At 41.1% G+C, this 17,831-nt stretch overlaps 1 long non-coding RNA gene across 1 annotated transcript in view; it reads left to right on the forward strand.

The window, feature by feature from the left end:
- LOC122550311 overlaps positions 1 to 15,800 on the forward strand; it is a 19,629-nt gene extending 3,829 nt beyond the window's left edge. Inside the window, exons 2-3 of the long non-coding RNA XR_006311810.1 lie at positions 4,050 to 4,158; positions 15,689 to 15,800. This is a non-coding gene — a long non-coding RNA (uncharacterized LOC122550311). The remainder of the gene's footprint in view (positions 1 to 4,049; positions 4,159 to 15,688) is intronic.
- The last annotated feature ends 2,031 nt before the right edge of the window (positions 15,801 to 17,831 follow it).

The following is a 17,831-nucleotide window of genomic DNA, read 5'->3' on the forward strand; positions in this document are numbered from 1 at the left end:
GGGGAGATGTTAGGGGTGGGTTCTTTACCCAGAGAGTGGTGGGGGCATGGAATGCTCTGCCTGTGGGAGTGGTAGAGTCAGAATCTTTGGTGACCTTTAAGCGGCAATTGGATAGGTACATGGATGGGTGCTTAAGCTAGGACAAATGTTCGGCACAACATCGTGGGCCGAAGGGCCTGTTCTGTGCTGTATTGTTCTAGGTTCTATGTTCTATGTTCTATCCTCTATTGATTGCCCAAGATGTGCTTAAAATCTTATGGGATTTCAAAAATAAACTTTGGCACAAAACTGATGCAGAAAAAAAACCCCTCCATTTTCACTTAATTGAAATAAATACAGCTCAGGCCAGTACAAATTTCTGGCTCAAATCCATACTCATCCCCAAACATCTGTGTCTTTTGAAACTGTGATTTGTGCAGAGGATGTCTCTGGAGAATTAGCAATTAGCTGGAGAAAATTACCTGCCACCTTTCCGTTTTGTCTTGTTTTAGCAACAATGCAGCTACTTACTGGCAATGAAAGCACCGTTAATGAGTAATTCTTCCTGATCTCTTACTTGGCTTGCCAGCAAGTGGCCACATATTACCATATTAGTTAAAACATTCATAACACTTCAGTTAGTCAGCCTTGCTAAAATACTGTGCGCTGCACAATATGCTCATTGTCACTTCCTGATATGGTTGTGAAGGGATATGATAAAGCAGTTAAGAATGTACTGACATTAAGAAATGTGGTCTGGATAAAGGAAAACTGAGTTGTGCTAGGCACCATTTCTTTTCTTGTGGGTTTCAGCCAACTGATGTGGAATTATGAATGGAATCTTTCTAATTACTCTGCTTTCAAATCATAAAAAAACTCATCTAATAATCTTCTGATAGCCTTTATGCAGTTATAAATACATTAGGGCTTTTAATCATCTTAAATCTGCCATTTTGGAGAGTGTCATTACCATTGTTTCTAAGGCTTTTGAGAAAGTAAGTGCTTAATTAAACACCATGGAAAGCAGACGTGGCACTATAGATCTTCAAGCATCCTCTTGCTAAACCGCGAAAGGCCCAAGACTAGCAAGAAACAGCCTTTGAATTTAAATTATTTAACTTAAGTATCACAGAGTTTAAAACAAAGGTGTCGTTTGAGATTTTAAGTGATCCAGAATAAACAGGCTAAAGCAGATTATCTTGTAAAGTTGGAAAGAACTTGCACAGTTGGGCTTCATAATATGAATGGACATTCAGAACAATGGGAAATTGTAGTATCTGTTGATCTATTCACAGCTGCTCTGTTCATAGCTGGTAAAGTGTTGTTCATCTGGCTTTTTGTGATCAGAGTGCCTGCTCCTCCTTTTGCATTATAAAATAGAAAGTCTTACATTGAGAAACGCTACTCCTGATGGCTTTCAGATTGAAACTACTCAGTAGTTTCATAAACTGAAGCATTCTGATACAAAGCAAAGAACAAAATACAGGCACTTTAATTTCCATTTTCACTTTTGATGGCATACTGGCAATGAGAAGCAGTTACAAGTGCCATTTAGAAAGTTTGGCAATGTCTTGGCTCACACATTCCTAGCCCTTGGTATTCTGACCATTCATTCTCATGGTCAGAAAGTCAAGTGCTGAGCTTGCAGATTTTCCCAAGCTCCAGGAAGGTTGATGTGGATATTCCCATCAATGAGTCTGCCTCTCTACGCTCCTGGAAGTGTCGCTGAGACACACGTTTAGTGCTACCCACACAGCAAATGCTGGAAAGGGTCAACACAGAGGGTCAACACTCTCCATATCTGTGGCAAGAGAAACAGAGTGAATATTTTGCATACAGAGCAGTTTTAGCAAACAGCTTTTCAAGCCCAGCAAAGCTTTCTCTTAATGCTTTCAAGATTTTGATACATGTGAGTTTGTAACCTTTTTCCGAAGACACAAAAGCCTGAGTCTTTTCTTCCCAATGGGGACTACTGGGTTCAGACAATTCTTGGCTCTGTATCTTAACCAGGGGAAAAGTTACAACTTTGGTTCCAGATGGTTCTGGAGATGGGGATGGTGGTTGAGAGATGATAATGGTAGCTATGGAATATGTGGATGCAGAATGGTCGATTGGCTTGCTTTGGTGCTCAAGCACTTCAAGTTGTGAACAAGTCATTAAACAAGATCCCACAGTGTTGGAGGCATTATATTGGCATGGATAGAGATGGAATGTTGGCTCTTATTTCAAGAGGCTTGGAATATAGGTGCAAGGATCGGTGCTGGGTCCACTACCTTTCGTCATTTATATAGATGATTTGGATGTGTACATAGGAGGCATAGTTAGTAAGTTTGCAGATGACACCAAAATTGGAGGTGTAGTGGACAGCGAAGAAGGCTACTTCAGATTAAAATGGGATCTTGATCAGATGGGCTAATGAGCTGAGGAGTGGCAGATGGAGTTTAATTTAAATAAAAGCGAGGTGCTGTATTTTGGGTAAACAAATCTTAGCTGACTTATATACTTAATGATAAGGTCCTAGGGAATGTTGCTGAACAAAGAGACCTTGGAGTGCAGGTTCATAGCTCCTTGAAAATAGAGTCACAGGTAGAAAGGACTGTGGAGAAAGCATTTGGTATGCTTTCCTTCATTGGTCAGAGTATTGAGTATAGGAGTTGGGAGGGCATGTTGCGGCTGTACAGGATGTTAGTTAGGGCACTTTTGGAATTTTGCATGCAATTCTGGTCTCTTTCCTATTGGAAGGATGTTGTGAAACTTGAAAAGGTTCAGAAAAGATTTACAAGGACGCTGCCAGGGTTAGACGATTTGAGCTATAGGGACAGGTTGAATAGGCTGAGGCCATTTTTTCTGGAGAATTGGAGGCTGAAGTAAAATCATGAGGGGCAAGGATAGGATAAATAGGCCCTGTGGTGGGGGAGTTCAGAACTAGAGGGCATGGGATTAGGATGAGAGGGGAAGATATAAAAGAGACCTAAGGGACAACTTTATCACACAGAGGGTGATGCATGTATGGAATGAGCTGTCAGAGGAAGTGGTAGAGGATGGTACAGTTACAGCATCTAAAAGTCATCTGGATATATGAATAGGAAGGGTTTGGAGGGATATGGGCTGGGTGCTGGCAGGTGGGACTAGATTGGGTTGGGATATCTGGTTGGCATGGGCGAGCCGGACTGAAGGGTCTGTTTCCGTGCTGTACATCTCTATTACTTTATGACTCTATAAGAGTAGGGAAGTCTTCCTGAAATTGTTCAAGGTGCTGGCAAGCTTACATCCGGAGTACTGTGAGCAGTTTAGGTCTCCCGATTTGGGGAAAGATGTTTCATTGGAGGCAGTTGAGAAAATGTTCACTAAGATGATCTCCACTAGAGGAGGGATTGTCTTATAAGCAAAGGTTAAATAGGCTAGGACTTACTCTCTGGAATTTAGAAGAATGAGACTTGATCTCACTGAAATGTATAGGATTCTTAATGCTTGACAAGGCAAATGCTGAGAGGATGATTCCCCTCATGGGACAGTCTAGCACTAGAGGACATTGTCTTAGAATAAAGTGGTGCCAATTCAAGACTGAGATGAGGAGGAATTTCTTTTCTAAGAGGATTGTGAGTCTTTGGTTCAACCTGGAACATAGAGCTATGGGGGCAGAGTCTTTGTGCACATTTAAGGTTGAGGTAGATTGATTCTTGACCAGTCAGGGAATCAAGGGGTATGGTACAAGGGCAGGAAAATGGGGACTGTCCGATTAGCCATGATCATATTGAATGGTTGGGCAGGCTAGAGAATTCTGATGAAGGGTTACATCTGAAACATTGACTTCTCTACCTCCTGATGCAGCCTGGCTGGCTGTTCTTCCAGTCTGCTATTTGTCTACTTTAAGGGGCCAAATGGTGTACTCCTGTTCCTATTTCTTACGGCTCTTACGATTCTGTTAAAAAATTGTCTCACACCCAAAGATTCCCCACATACCATTCATGTCAACCCATGCCCCTGATTTTTCCCAACCACTCCCTTGGCACTTTACACCCTCAGGATGAACTAGGCCTACCACCAACTTTTTTTCTTTTCATTTTCAGGATGAGGGCATCGCTGGTTAAGCCAGCATTTATTGACCCGATTGCCCAGAGGGTCTTTAAGAGTCGACTACATTGCTGTGGGTCTGGGATTACACGGAGACCAGACAAAGTAAGGATGGCAGATTTCCTTCCGTAAGGGACATTGTGAACCAGATATGTTTTTTTCCAAAAATCAACAATGAATTCATGGTCATTGTTAGAGTCTTGTTTCCAGATTTTCATTGAATTCAAACTCCACCATCTGCCATGGCTGGATTTGAACCTACGTCTCCACAACATTACTCAGGTCTCTGGATTAACAGTCCAGTGATAATACCATGAGGTCATTGCCTCCCCTTAACAGGTTTCCTTTAAGCTAACGTCTGTGCACATTGATTGACATGCAGATACTTGGCTTCCACTTCCAGATACCACTTCTTAAATGGAACTCTGACATCAGCAAGGATTCAGGCAAGAGTATTATACCTGAATAAAAACTTTCAGGTTGTTTAAGAAGCTAGCCAGCAGGAGAGATAAAGGGGGGGCGGTGGATGTAATATATTTTTGAATTTTCAGATGGTGTTTGATATTATGTGACATATTTGGCTACGGAATATGGTAAGAGCCTATGGTATTGGAGATAGTAGTTTAACATGGATAGTGGATTGGCTAATTAATAGAAGAGAGAGAGTTGGGATAAGGGAAATATTTCTAGGATGGAAACCTGTAACCAGTGGAGTGCCACAGGGCTCAGTGCTACGGCCACAATTATTAATTACATAATAATGCTTTTGGACTAGGCCAGACTCCTTCAAAACTCTTCAAGAAATCAACCCACACCCTCACTTTGCTAGGTAATTAAGTAGGTGTAAGGTGGATATTCCAGGAGGGATGCAGTTGGTCAAACCACATAGTTTTAAACAAAACAGAATTTATTCACAAGATTAGCGAATGAAACACAACGAACGAGAACAGAATATCAAATAATGTAACCTGTGCCCAAAACATAACAGTTAATGCCAACTTAATGATGCTGTTCTGAAAAATTGCAACAATCCCCATAAACACCCCATTGGCACAAAAGTTAAAATCAAATGCAGGGGCTTACAGGAGAACGTCAGAGAGAAGGGGGATAAGCCTGGATCTGTTTCTTTGGATCCAGCATCTTTTTCCAACTTCTTGACTGCCTTCAGTAAATAGCCAGACCAAATCAAACCAGAGCAAAGCTGAGCTGGGAGAACTGGCTACTCCCCTTTCATTATGCAAATGTTTGCTTTTAAACTTGAAAGTCTTTTTCCTGAGGCAGGATCTGTTAGCTATAATCAAAGTGGCCCTAAACTTATCCAAGCCCAGACTTTTCCGAACCTGTGTTTCTCCGACCTCCTGAAAAAAACAAGGATGGAATAACCTTGTTAAAGGAGCGGCATCATCACATAATGACTTGATTGAGGGAAGTGAATGCATTATAACCAACTTTGTGTCTGTTACAAAAATAGGTGTGAAGGCAAGTGATAAGGACAACAGATAGAATCAGCAGAGGAATATACACAGTTTAAGTGAGTGGTGAAAAACTTGGCAGATGGAATATAATGTGGGAAAATTTGAGGTTATGGAATTTCGCAAAAAGATTAGAGAAGCTGACTATTCCTTTAAGTGGAGAAAGAGTGCAGAAATCTACAGCACAACATGATTTTAGGGACCCTCTTGCATGAATCACAAAATGCTGGCATCAAATTTCAACATGTAGTGGGGAAGGCAAAGTTCCATTAAAGGAGAAAGTGAGGTCTGCAGATGCTGGAGATCAGAGATGGAAATGTGTTGCTGGAAAAGCGCAGCAGGTCAGGCAGCATCTAGGGAACAAGAGAATCGACGTTTCGGGCATTAGCCCTTCTTCAGGAATAGCCCTTCTTCCTCACCTACCACCCCACTAACCTCCATGTACAGCGCATCATCCGCCGCCATTTCCGCCACCTCCAAACGGATCCCACCACCAAGGATATATTTCCCTCACCTCCCCTATCAGCATTCCGTAAAGACCACTCCCTCCGTGACTCCCTCGTCAGATCCACACCCCCCACCGACCCAACCTCCACTCCCGGCACCTTCCCCTGCAACCGCAGGAAAAGCGCAGCAGGTCAGGCAGCATCCAGGGAACAGGAGAATCGACGTTTCGGGCATAAGCCCTTCTTCAGGAATGAGGAAGGTTGGTCCAGCAGGCTAAGATAAATGATAGGGAGGAGGGACTTGGGGGAGGGGCGTCGGAAATGTGTTAGGTGGAAAGAGGTCAAGGTGAGGGTGATAGGTCAGACTGGGGTGGGGGCGGAGAGGTCAGGAAGAACCTGACCTCTTCTTCCTGACCTCTCCGCCCCCACCCCAGTCTGACCTATCACCCTCACCTTGACCTCTTTCCACCTATCACATTTCCGACGCCCCTCCCCCAAGTCCCTCCTCCCTATCTTTTATCTTAGCCTGCTGGACCAACTTTCCTCATTCCTGAAGAAGGGCTAATGCCCGAAACGTCGATTCTCCTGTTCCCTAGATGCTGCCTGACCTGCTGCGCTTTTCCAGCAACACATTTCCATCAAAGTTCCATTAAAGACAGGGATGAGGAGAAATGTCTTCTCTCAGAAGATAATGAATCCATAACTGCTTTACTGAAGAGGGCAGTCAAAGGTGGGAGTCATTAAGTATATCAAGGCTGAGATAGATAGAATTTTAAATGGTAAGGGAATCAAAGATTATGGGGATAAGGTAGGAAAATGGAGTTGACATTATTTGAATAGCCATGATGTGTTCAATGGCAGAGCAGATACCTTTCTCCTGATTGGACTATTCAACTGTTGAAAACCCCTATTCGTCCAACTAGACAATAAATCTGAAAATTTAGTTTGAGTGGAGGAATTGAAAGAGGTGGTGCTGAGGTAGAGCTGGATGGCATTAGTAAAAATGAATGCATAGCCTTCACACAGTGCTGCCAGGTGAAGATGAGAAATTGGAGAAGGCCAAAGATAGATCCTTTGTGAACCGCAGAGGTCACAACAGAGATAACAAGTGTAGGTATCAGCACAGAAGTCTTTGCAAGTAGCTGTCTGGCAAGGTTATGATAACTACATGAGAACAGTCCCACCTCAAGGATATCAGTGGAGAGGTTTTGGAAGAAGATGGCTTGGTCAACCATGTGAAAGGCTGCAGACAGGTTAGGATGAAAGGGGAGAGAAAGCTTACCTTTATCTCAAGTCAAATGGAGAATGGATATGAGCAGTCCAAGTCCCTGATCTGCAGTAATTTCAGAATCCTTTCTTGCCTCTTTATTTAGTGGCTGCTGAATATGATTACAACAAATGCATTATAATTAAAACAATATTGTGCAACAGTTATTGTACAATGATGTTTCAATCTCATTACATTATAATTTCAATATAGAATTACTGCTAGGCTAAGCCTAAGGGTCTTAGTTCTAGCATTTATCACCTAGGCTGAACCTGTTCATGCATCTGAAAGCTCATTCTTCTGTTTATTACATTTTAGGACTGACAGACAACCAGCAATAATTTATATTAGAATATCTGCAACCTTATTGCCTTGTTTTATAAAGTTTGCAATTATTTTAATGAAAATTAAGAAGGAGCTGATGAACAGTGTTTTACCCTGATCTCTTACATTATTTCCCATATTGATATGTGGCCATGTGTTACCATATTTGTTGATGTATTCTTAACACATCAGTTAGTCAGCCTTGTTAAAATAATGTGCCTGTTGCAACTTCCTGATATGGATGTGAAGGTAAACAAAGTACCAGCTAAAAATGTACTGAAATACGTGCTGGTAAAAGAAATCAGCTTAGTACCAAACACAATCCAAGCCAGTTTGGTTCCTACCCAGCTGGCTCTAAATCAGTTACTTGACTTTTGTGTATAAAAGGAAACTACAATATTGGGAAAAAGATCTGTCAGCTGATAAGTGTGGAGCAAATACACATGATTATTAGTCAAGGAACGTTTTGACACTCATTCCACATTGTGGGTTAACTTACACATGACAAAAAAATTCCATATATGGACTCCTGCTGTATAATTGGAATTTTAATGGATGGACTGTCATGGAATTCTGACCCAGTCGTCCTGACATGTGCTGGTGACAAATTGCAGCTCCTTCGGAATAAACTAGTAACTAAAACTCTAAAGAGAAACTGCTTCATATTTGTTATTACCAATGAAATAACATATCAACAAAGCCTACTGGATATGACTCATCTGAAGCATTGAAAAGGAACAGAAAATCTCCTGACTTAGCAGGATTCAAGTTTATTGAAAGTGAAATAGTCTTAGTGAGTGGTTGACTAGATGTTCAAATCACAGCTTCTTGCCCTTAATTTCATGAGCAAGAACACATGGGAACACTTTCCATTACTCCTGCACACAGTTCTCATGGATCAGTCCAAAAGTCAGATCTGAATGGAATGAAAACAGAAAATGCACAGAACAAGCCAGTCAACATTAGAAGGGAAGAAAGGCAGGGTCAAGCATTTCAGATGAGACTCTTCACAAACAATAATCAACTCCCTTGAGAACGTCTTTTAAGCAAATATGGTCAGAAACATACAATGACCTTACAACTAACCTATGTGTCTCCAACATTTACTATTTTTAATTCAAGCCCTAAACATTTATAGAACATAGAACAGTACAGCATAATACAGGTCCTTTGGCCCTCGATGTTGTGCGACGTTTTATCCTACTCTAAGATCAGACTAACCTACATGCCCTTCATTGGATTATCATCCATGTGCCTATCCAAGAGTTGCTTAAATGTCCTTAATGTATCTGACTCTACTACCTCTGTTGGCAGTGCATGCCATGCACCCACCACTCTCTGTGTAAAGAACTAACCCCCGACATCTCCCGAAACCTTCCTCCAATTACCTTAAAATTATGCCCCCACATGACAGCCATTTCCGTCATGGACTGAAGTCTCTGGATATCCACTCTATCTATGCCTCTCTATATCTTGTAGACCTCTATCAAATCACCTCTCATCCTTCTTCACGCCAATGAGAACAGCCCTAGATCCCTCAACCTTTCTTCATAAGACATTCCCTCCAGTCCAGGCAGCATCCTGATAAATCTCCTCTGCACCCTCTCTAAAGCCTCCGCATCTTTCCTATAATGAGGCGACCAGAACTGAATGCAATATTCCAAGTGTGGTCTAACCAGGGCTCTGTAGAGCTGCAGCATAACCGTGTGGCTCTTAAACTCAATCGTCTTGCTATTCTATAGCTTTTTTCTTTCTTTTCTATCACGTAATAGTAGGTCTTTAACATTTCTCTGCCCACTTGTTATTGTAATAAGCGGCAAGTGGATTCTGGCTCCTGATAATGACCCACCATGTTTGCAATAGGCAGAATAATAGACGCATCAGTCCATTTGTTTTAACACAAGCATTTTCATCTTTGACGCTTTCAGTGATGTAGACAAATGTATAGTATCAGAAATTAGAATGAATGGATATGCCTGTTACTTTTCCATTACATGTTGGATTAAAGATAATGAATAGGTTGCAGGTTTAAAATGACAAAACCAAAGAAAGACTTACATATTCTCAAGATGCTCCAAATTGCTTTGCAGCTGATTTATTACTGTTGAAGTGCAGTCAGTATTGTAGATAAACCAATAGAGTAACCAATCTGCACACAGGATAGCAGAGTCAAACAAATTGTTTTGATGGTCTTTTTTGCGGGCTAAGTGTTGGTGAGGACATAAGGTGTGTTTCTTTAAATCTTTAAAAATATCCTTTGCAGCGACAACAAAAAATTATATTAAATATGCAACATCTTTAAGGCAATAAAATATTCAAGGCCATAGTGTGTGATCAGACAAAAACTGACACCAAGTCAAGGGAGACATTAGAAAAAGTAATAAAAATATTGCTTAGTCTCAGATATCTTCTAAGCATTTCCTAAAGAAGAGAGGAATGTGAAAGGCTAATGTTTACAAAGCTTGGACTACTTTGACCAATCCATCATTTTCAGAGTGTCCCTGGTCCTCCAAGCACCCCCTTCCATCCATGTGATTGCCTATTCCATTCTGCCCTGTGACACTTTGTATCCAGCCCCCTCACTCTCCTTCAGCCCCTCACCAAGACCCCGTACCCTAGCCTAATCTGGATTTCTTGGCCTGGTATGGATTGCCTGCAGTTCCAGCAGTGGCCATTGGCACTCAGGTGACATTACTGAGACCACAGGGCTGCCAGTTATTCTAGTGACCAGCACCCCTCTAGGTACATGGCAGCCTCTCAGAAGGGAGCACAAGTGTCACCTTAAGATAACTAATGCATCTCCCAAAAATAATTTTGTGCTGAGCAAACTTCAGGCGAGTGCGTAGGCCCCCATTCAATTTTGCTGGAATACAAGGACTGCAGTGACCTGTAACATCAAGCCCATATTACTGTGTAAGGCAGAACTAAAATGCTCCTTAGACTTTTCAATTTCTCTGAGGTCCAATAATAATTAACAGCTACAGACAACTAACAGGTTTCTTTACATATAATAATATCGCTGCTGGCAGATTTCCTGATTATCAGATGCAAGTTTTTACCTCCAAAAAAACTTGCAGGAGTGGGTGACACTCATTAATTATTCAGTGCGAAGCCACATTGCAACAACCACATAAGACATGGCAGCCTGTCCCTGTGCAAAACAGGCCTCAAACTAATTAAACTCATGGCATTAGATTAGTGCTAATAAAAACACAGATATCCTGGAGGGATTTCAAGGCACTAATTAAAAATGAAATTTCTAATGACTGTTCTAAACAGTTTGCATTTCTGATGCCATGGATTATGACATTGTCTGAACCCTGAGAATTCAATTACTTCCATGTATTTATTTATTTTTGCTGTCAAGTCACTCCACTCTTTTTCTCTCTTTGTGAAAGGCTAATGTTTACAAAGCTTGGACTACTTTGACCAATTCATCATTTTCAGAGTGTCCCTGGTCCTCCAAGTCAATCACACACTGCACACTACACACAACCTCAATCCTGTCTGCACTGCATCTTCCAGCAAGTAACACTGGAGAGTGACAGGAGCCTTGATCAATTGTCCCTCATTCTTAGTCCCAGGTTGCTGAGACCAGTTAAAGTCATAGAATCATAAAGGTCTACAGCATGGAAACATTATCTTTGGCCCAATGTGCCAATGCTGCCTAGTTTTCACAATTCATTTGTCCATTTGGCTACATTTGGTCCATATCCCTCCATACTTATCCCATCCATATACTTGTCTAGATGTTTCTTAAATGAGGAAATTGAACTTGCTTCCACCACCAATTCTGGCAGCCCTTTCCAGACACTCAGCACCCTCTGTGTGAAAACATTGCCTCTTCTGTAAATCTTCCCTCTCACCTTAAAACTATGCCCTGTGGTTTTAGATTCACCTACCATAGGGAAAAGCAGTCAGCTATTTGCCTTATCTATGCCACTCATGATTTTCTAGGGTTTTATATGGTCACTCTGCAGTCTCTCTTGCTCTAGGGAGAAGGTCCCAGGTTATCTGACATCTCCTTATAACTCAACCCTTCCAGTCCAGGTAGCATCCCAGGAAATTGTTTCTGCACCCTTTCTAGTTTGATAATATCATTTCCGTAATAGGGTGACCGGAACAGCACGCAGCATTCCAAATGTGGTGTCACCAAAGTCTTGTACAGTTGCAACAAGACATCCCAACTCCTATACTCAATGCTCTGACCAATGCAAGCAAGCATGCTGAAAGCCTTCTTCACCACCCTGTCTACCTGTGTCTGTATTGTCCAGGAGCTATGAGTCTGTCCTCCTAGATCTCCTTGTTCTATAACAATACTCAGGGATCTACCATTGCCTAACCAAAAGTAACACCTTGTAGATATCTAAATTAAACTCCATTGGCTGTTCCTCAGTCCACTGGCCCATTTGATCAAGATTAGATTAGAATCCATACAGTGTGGAAATAGGCCCTTCAACTGAAGAGTAACCTACCCAGACCCATTCCCCTACCCTCTTTTTACCCCTGACTAATGCCCTTAACATTATGGGCAATTTAGCATGGCCAATTCACCTAACCTACACATCTTTAGATTGTGGGAGGAAACCCACACAGACATGGGGAGAATGTGCAGACTCCACACAGACAGTCGCCCAAGGTGGGACTTGAACCCGGGTGAGTATATGAATTATGAATAACAGTGGACCTAGCATTGATTCCTGTGGCACACTGATGATCATAGGCCTTCTGTCTGAAAAATAACCCTCTACCATGGTCTTCCACTGTCAAGTTAATTTTGATTCCAATTGTCACACAGATAGCTCCACCAAGAAAGATGAGATATAAATAAAGCTTTTCCATAACTCCTTAGCCCAGCAACAGCTTGTTTTAATCAATTAGGGTCCATTTGGGGTTGAGAACCAGCTGCCTTCATGATGCTAACTGGCAGGATTTTTCTAATGGACCTCAGAGTCAATGTATATCAGAAGTCCATACTCTACAGTAACCTAGTTATGATTCTTCTGCAATTGACCAAGTAGGGTTATCAACTTGGCTCTTGAACCTGGAGGACCTTTGAGGATGGGGCCACCAACCAGGAGGATACTATACCCACCAGTCATCTCTCTTTAATAAGAACCCAAAGATCCTCTGGAGCGATAGCGATCTTACACTGGTAACAGTGCATACTATCTACAAGAGATACTGCAAAAGATAAATGAGCCACTTCAATAGTACTTTCCATGCTTTCATGTTCCACAAAAGAAAATAAAGAACTGCAGATGCTGGAAATCTGAAACAAAATCAGAAACTGTTGGAGAACCACAGCGGATCTGGTAGCACCTGTGAAGAGAAAGCAGAGTCAATGTTTTGAGTCCAGTGTTCTTTCTTCAGAACTGGAATTTTTGCCTCATGTTCAACAATACAACAAGATGAATACTACCAGTTGCAAATTACCTTCTAAGTCAGCCTTCATCTTGACTTGGAACTACATTGATTCATATTGCCAATGCTTTACTGTTGCTGAATTAAAATCAAGGGACTACCTTACGAACGGATCTGTGGGTGGACCTACAACATATGGACCACAGTGGCTCAAGGAGATGGCTCACCACAGTCTTCTCCGATGCAGTTCAATACGGTAATCAATGCTGGAGTTACCAAAGATTTGACATCCACTGAATGAATAGATAAAGAAACTCATCTGATTTATCACTAATTTGGCATTTTCAATGATGTCTATAGAGATATGTTTTGTAAACTTTGGTGCTGAATGTGTGTTAGATACTTCCAGCCAGTCAGGTAATCAGGGGTTAGCTGAATAGTGAGCATGAGTAACATCGGAACAGGAGTAGACCATTCAGCCCCTTGACCCTGCTCTGCCATTCATTATATCATGGCTGATCTGTGGCCAAACTCCTTACACCTGCCTTGGATCCACTTTCCTTGATTCTCTTGCTTAATAAAAATGTGTCTATCTTGGATTTAAATCTAACAATGGAATTAGCACCATTTGAGTAAGAGAGATTCAAATCTCCACTAATCTTTGCATTTCGAAGCCCTTTCTAACATCTCTCCTGAATGCCTGGCCCTAATTCTTAGACAATGCCCTCTGGTTCTAGAATCGTCAACCAGTGGAAATAATTTATCTTTATCTAAGCTGACTTTCCCTCTTAATATCCCAAAGAATTCAATTAGATCATCCGTTAACCTTTTATATTGTAGAGAATAAGGGTCTAATTTGTCTACCCTCTCCTCATAACTTATTCCCTGAAGTTCAGTTATCATCCCTGTAAACCTGTGCTGAACTCCCTCCACAACCAAAACATTTTTCCTAAGGTGTGGTGCCTATTACTCTAACAAGGGTTTTGTATAACTGCAGCATAATATCTGCATTGCTATACACTAGCCCTCCAGATCTGAGGGCCAGTGCTCCATTGGCCTTCTTAACTGCTTTCTGCACCTGTTTGTAGCATGCTAAATGGACATCCACTGTATTTAAGTTTGTGCCTTATTTTTCTGAACATTTTTGCTTATATTAAAATCTATTTGCTACAGCTTTGCCCTTTCACCTAATCTGTCAATATCCTGTTGTAATTTAATGATGTCATCAACACCATCCACAATAGTGCCCAATTTTGTGTCATCTTCAGACTTGGACATTTGGTGTTTTATGCCATTATCCAAGTTGTTGATGAAAACAGATCTCTGCTGGACACCATTACTCCTACCCTGCCAGTTTGAATTCTTACCCATTATCCCACCTCTATTTCCTGCTCCTCAATCAATTTCGTATCTGTGTCAATGATTTGTCCTTAGTTCTGTGGCCTTCCATCTTCACTAACAGTCTCTTGTGGTGGACTTTATCAAAGGCTTTCTGGAAGTTCGTGCAAATAACATCAACTTGCCTGTGTCCACAAGATTGTCACCTCTTCAAAAAGCTCAATGAGGATTGGTCAGGTCTGACTTACACTTCATCAATTCATACTAGCTCTCCCTAACTAACTGAAATCTTTCCAGGTGGTCAGTTATCCTATCCTTGATTATAGACTTCAATAATTTCCCCACAACAGCTATCAGTTGGTCTGTAATTCCCTGGTTTCCGTTTGTCACCCTTCTTAAAGATCAAAACGACAAAATGTCCAATTCGGAGGTACATTTCCTGAATCCAGGTAATGCTGAAAGATGACGGTTAGGGCATTGGCAATGTGCTGTCCTGCCTCCTTTAAACCTGTGGATGGAAACCAGCAAGTCCTGGGGATGTACTACTTTTTGTTTCAATGATTTCCCCATTATTGATGATTTACTGAAGCTAATTTTATTTTGACCCTGTCCATGATCTTCTGTTAATTTCTTTCAGACTTCCAGTAAGCTATCCTCCTTGCCTGCTGTGAACACTGAAGCAAACTAATCGTTCAGCCTGTTTTGTCATTTCCCCATAGTCATGGACAATATCCCCACTCTCAGCGCTCAGAGGTCGAGTAGTACTCTTAACCAGTTTCTTTCTTATAAAATCCTTTCTTATTCGCTTTTCTGTTCAAATTTCCTTTCATAATCATTTTTAACTACTCTTTCAGCCATTTTGTGGTCTTTTGTTAGTATTTGGAGTAGCTTGATAAAGATTACTCAGATAAAATAAAGTTCAAGAACGAACAGGAGTTTGAACGTTAGGACGAGGATTCTCAATTCGAAACAGAAAATGGTAATCCTAAAGCTCTAGCGACAGATCACTGACCTGAAACATGAATTCTGCGCCTCTTTCCACTGAAGCTGATCGGATTGTTTCAAGCTTTTCTTTTTTCTATTTTTGATTTCAGGTTTCCACATCTGTCCTGTTTCGCTTTAGGTTCGATGAGAATCTTGAAATTGAGTCACTGAAGCAGATAAAGTAGCTGAGAGAATGTAATGAAGATGATTGAAAAGTGTGATTTTGTATGGGAGACATGTTAGACAATAGAGTTCTGGATTAAATCCCATTTAGGAAGGATGGAAGTGGGAAATTAGCTCTTTTGAAAAATCTTTGCTGAAGAATTTGAATACAAGTGTATGTTTTGCAGCATTAGAGAGAGACCGAGGAAGGGGAAAATATCTGGAAGATTAGTATTTGCATAACAGTTCATTCATTTCTGTTGTTTGGCTGTTAACAGGTGAGACACTGGAGCAAGCAAGCACTATGCTGGGAGTGATGGATAAGAAGTGTGGTTTAAAACATAGTCCCAATGTCATTTGTACCTGTAAAATACGAGCTGCGCAATAATAAATTCCACTTAAATACAAACCATCTGGATATCAATATTTATGAGAACTGGAAAGGACACTATTCATAAGAGAGGCAAACAGGAGAAATTAATCCTTTGAGACAATCAAGAAACAAGAAAGCTGAGGAAATATTAGCCTCATTTAAGTGATGTTCAAGCCATCTGTAAGCAAATTTTCTGAAGCCAATGCTGAGTTTAGACACTAGGCAGCTGTGATAAATGTCTAATAGTCTACCAGCTGCAGACAGTCAGCAATCTCTGGTGTCCTTTTCCTCACTCTTGCTAACCTTTCAAAGAATAATGCATGACATAAATGTTAAGTCGGGGCTCTTATGGCATCCTGGTAGGGCATCTAGCTCTGGTCAGGAGGCCTGGATTCATGTTCCACCTGCTCCAGATGTCTATCATGGCTAATGGGTTGTTTGGAAATATTGGTAAAATTTCAGTTAACGTGAGCTCAAACAAAGGATCTTTTCAAAACATTCATTCACTGAAGGTGACCTGGGTTAAGGTTTATTGCCCATCCCACTATTGCCCATCCCAAGTTATCCCTGAAAACATAGTGTTGAACTGTCTTCATGAATGGCCGCAGTCCATTATGCTAATGGGGAGGGAGTTCCAGGATTTTAACATTGCAACAGAAAGGAACAGCATCCAGGATAGCAATGGTCCTGTCCCCTTGATGAGAAAGGAATGCTTACCAGAGCTCATTATGCTGCGAGATCTATTTGGGAGGTTCATTGTCATCATATTTTTTTCTTGATGGGGATATGAAGAGCCCATTTTGTCTCGTGTAGGAGAAGAAAAACATTCTATGAAAAAGAAACTCTTTTCTTAAATAAAATATAATTTATTGCATGATACTAATCAGGTACAAGCTGTTAGGTATTGTTACTGAGACTATGAGGGAGACTTTAACATTAGGTCTTAGTCCTTCAAGATCCAAAGCAGTTCCCCCTTCACAAGTCCATGGTAAATCAGCATATTAGTTGATGCTTAATGCACATATCTATATTCATCGTGAATCTCTCTAAGGCCTTCAATCTTTCCTACAATATCCAGCTCAGATGTCCTTTGACTGAGATGATTGACCACCAACAACTAAAGACATCTCCTCTTGTGCTTAGCGTGACTCCAACCAGAGGAAAGTTTGATCCTGCTTTTCATTTGTTTCAAAGGTTCATAACATATTATTATTATTATTATTATTATTATTATTATTATTATTATTATAATACCTTTAAAAAATGGGTTTTAAAGTAGAGGAAAACTGTATTTTAATTTCTCAAATCGGCGAAAGTTCTTAAAGCAAAGGCCAGAAAGTAATTTTGAACGTCAAAACAGCATTTACAAGAAGGCAGGTAATTATAGCTAAATGACCAGTAAGATCTCCAGGGAATTAATTGCTAAGGTGTTTACTGACTTGAGTTTTACAACAATCAGAGAGAGGGGGCGAGAAGGAGCTAGAAGCAACAGGGGAGTAATGCTCATAAAACAGAGGCATTATTAAACCACAGCATGAGTACTGTTTACAGTTCTGATGACCACACAATGGGAAGGGTGATGTGATTGCATGGGGGTGGGGCTGAGGTGCAAATGAGATTCACGAGGATATTGCCTGGGATGGAGCATTTTAGCTATGAAGAGAGGCTGGATAAGCTTGGGTTGCTTTCTTTGGAGCAGAGAAGGTCAAGGTGGGACCTAATAGAGGTGTATATGATTATGAGGCATGGACAGGGTTAATATAGTTCAGCTTAGTCGAAGGAAAAAATAACAAGAGGCATAATGTTAACATGAAAGGTGGGAGGTTTAGAGAGAATTTGAGCAAAAACATTTTCACCCAGAGGGTGATGAGGGTTTGAAATGTTCTGCCTGGGAGAGAGTAGAGGCAGAAACCTCACAACCTTTAAAAAGTACATGGGATGAGCACTTGAAATGTCATAATGTTCAAGGCTATAGGCCCAGTATGGGAATGCAGGGCTAGTAGTCATGTAGTTTTGGTGGTACAGACTCCATGGGCTGAAGGGTCTCC

The sequence above is a fragment of the Chiloscyllium plagiosum genome, chromosome 5, assembly GCF_004010195.1.
Source record: "Chiloscyllium plagiosum isolate BGI_BamShark_2017 chromosome 5, ASM401019v2, whole genome shotgun sequence".
In the NCBI taxonomy this organism is placed as follows: Eukaryota; Metazoa; Chordata; class Chondrichthyes; order Orectolobiformes; family Hemiscylliidae; genus Chiloscyllium; species Chiloscyllium plagiosum.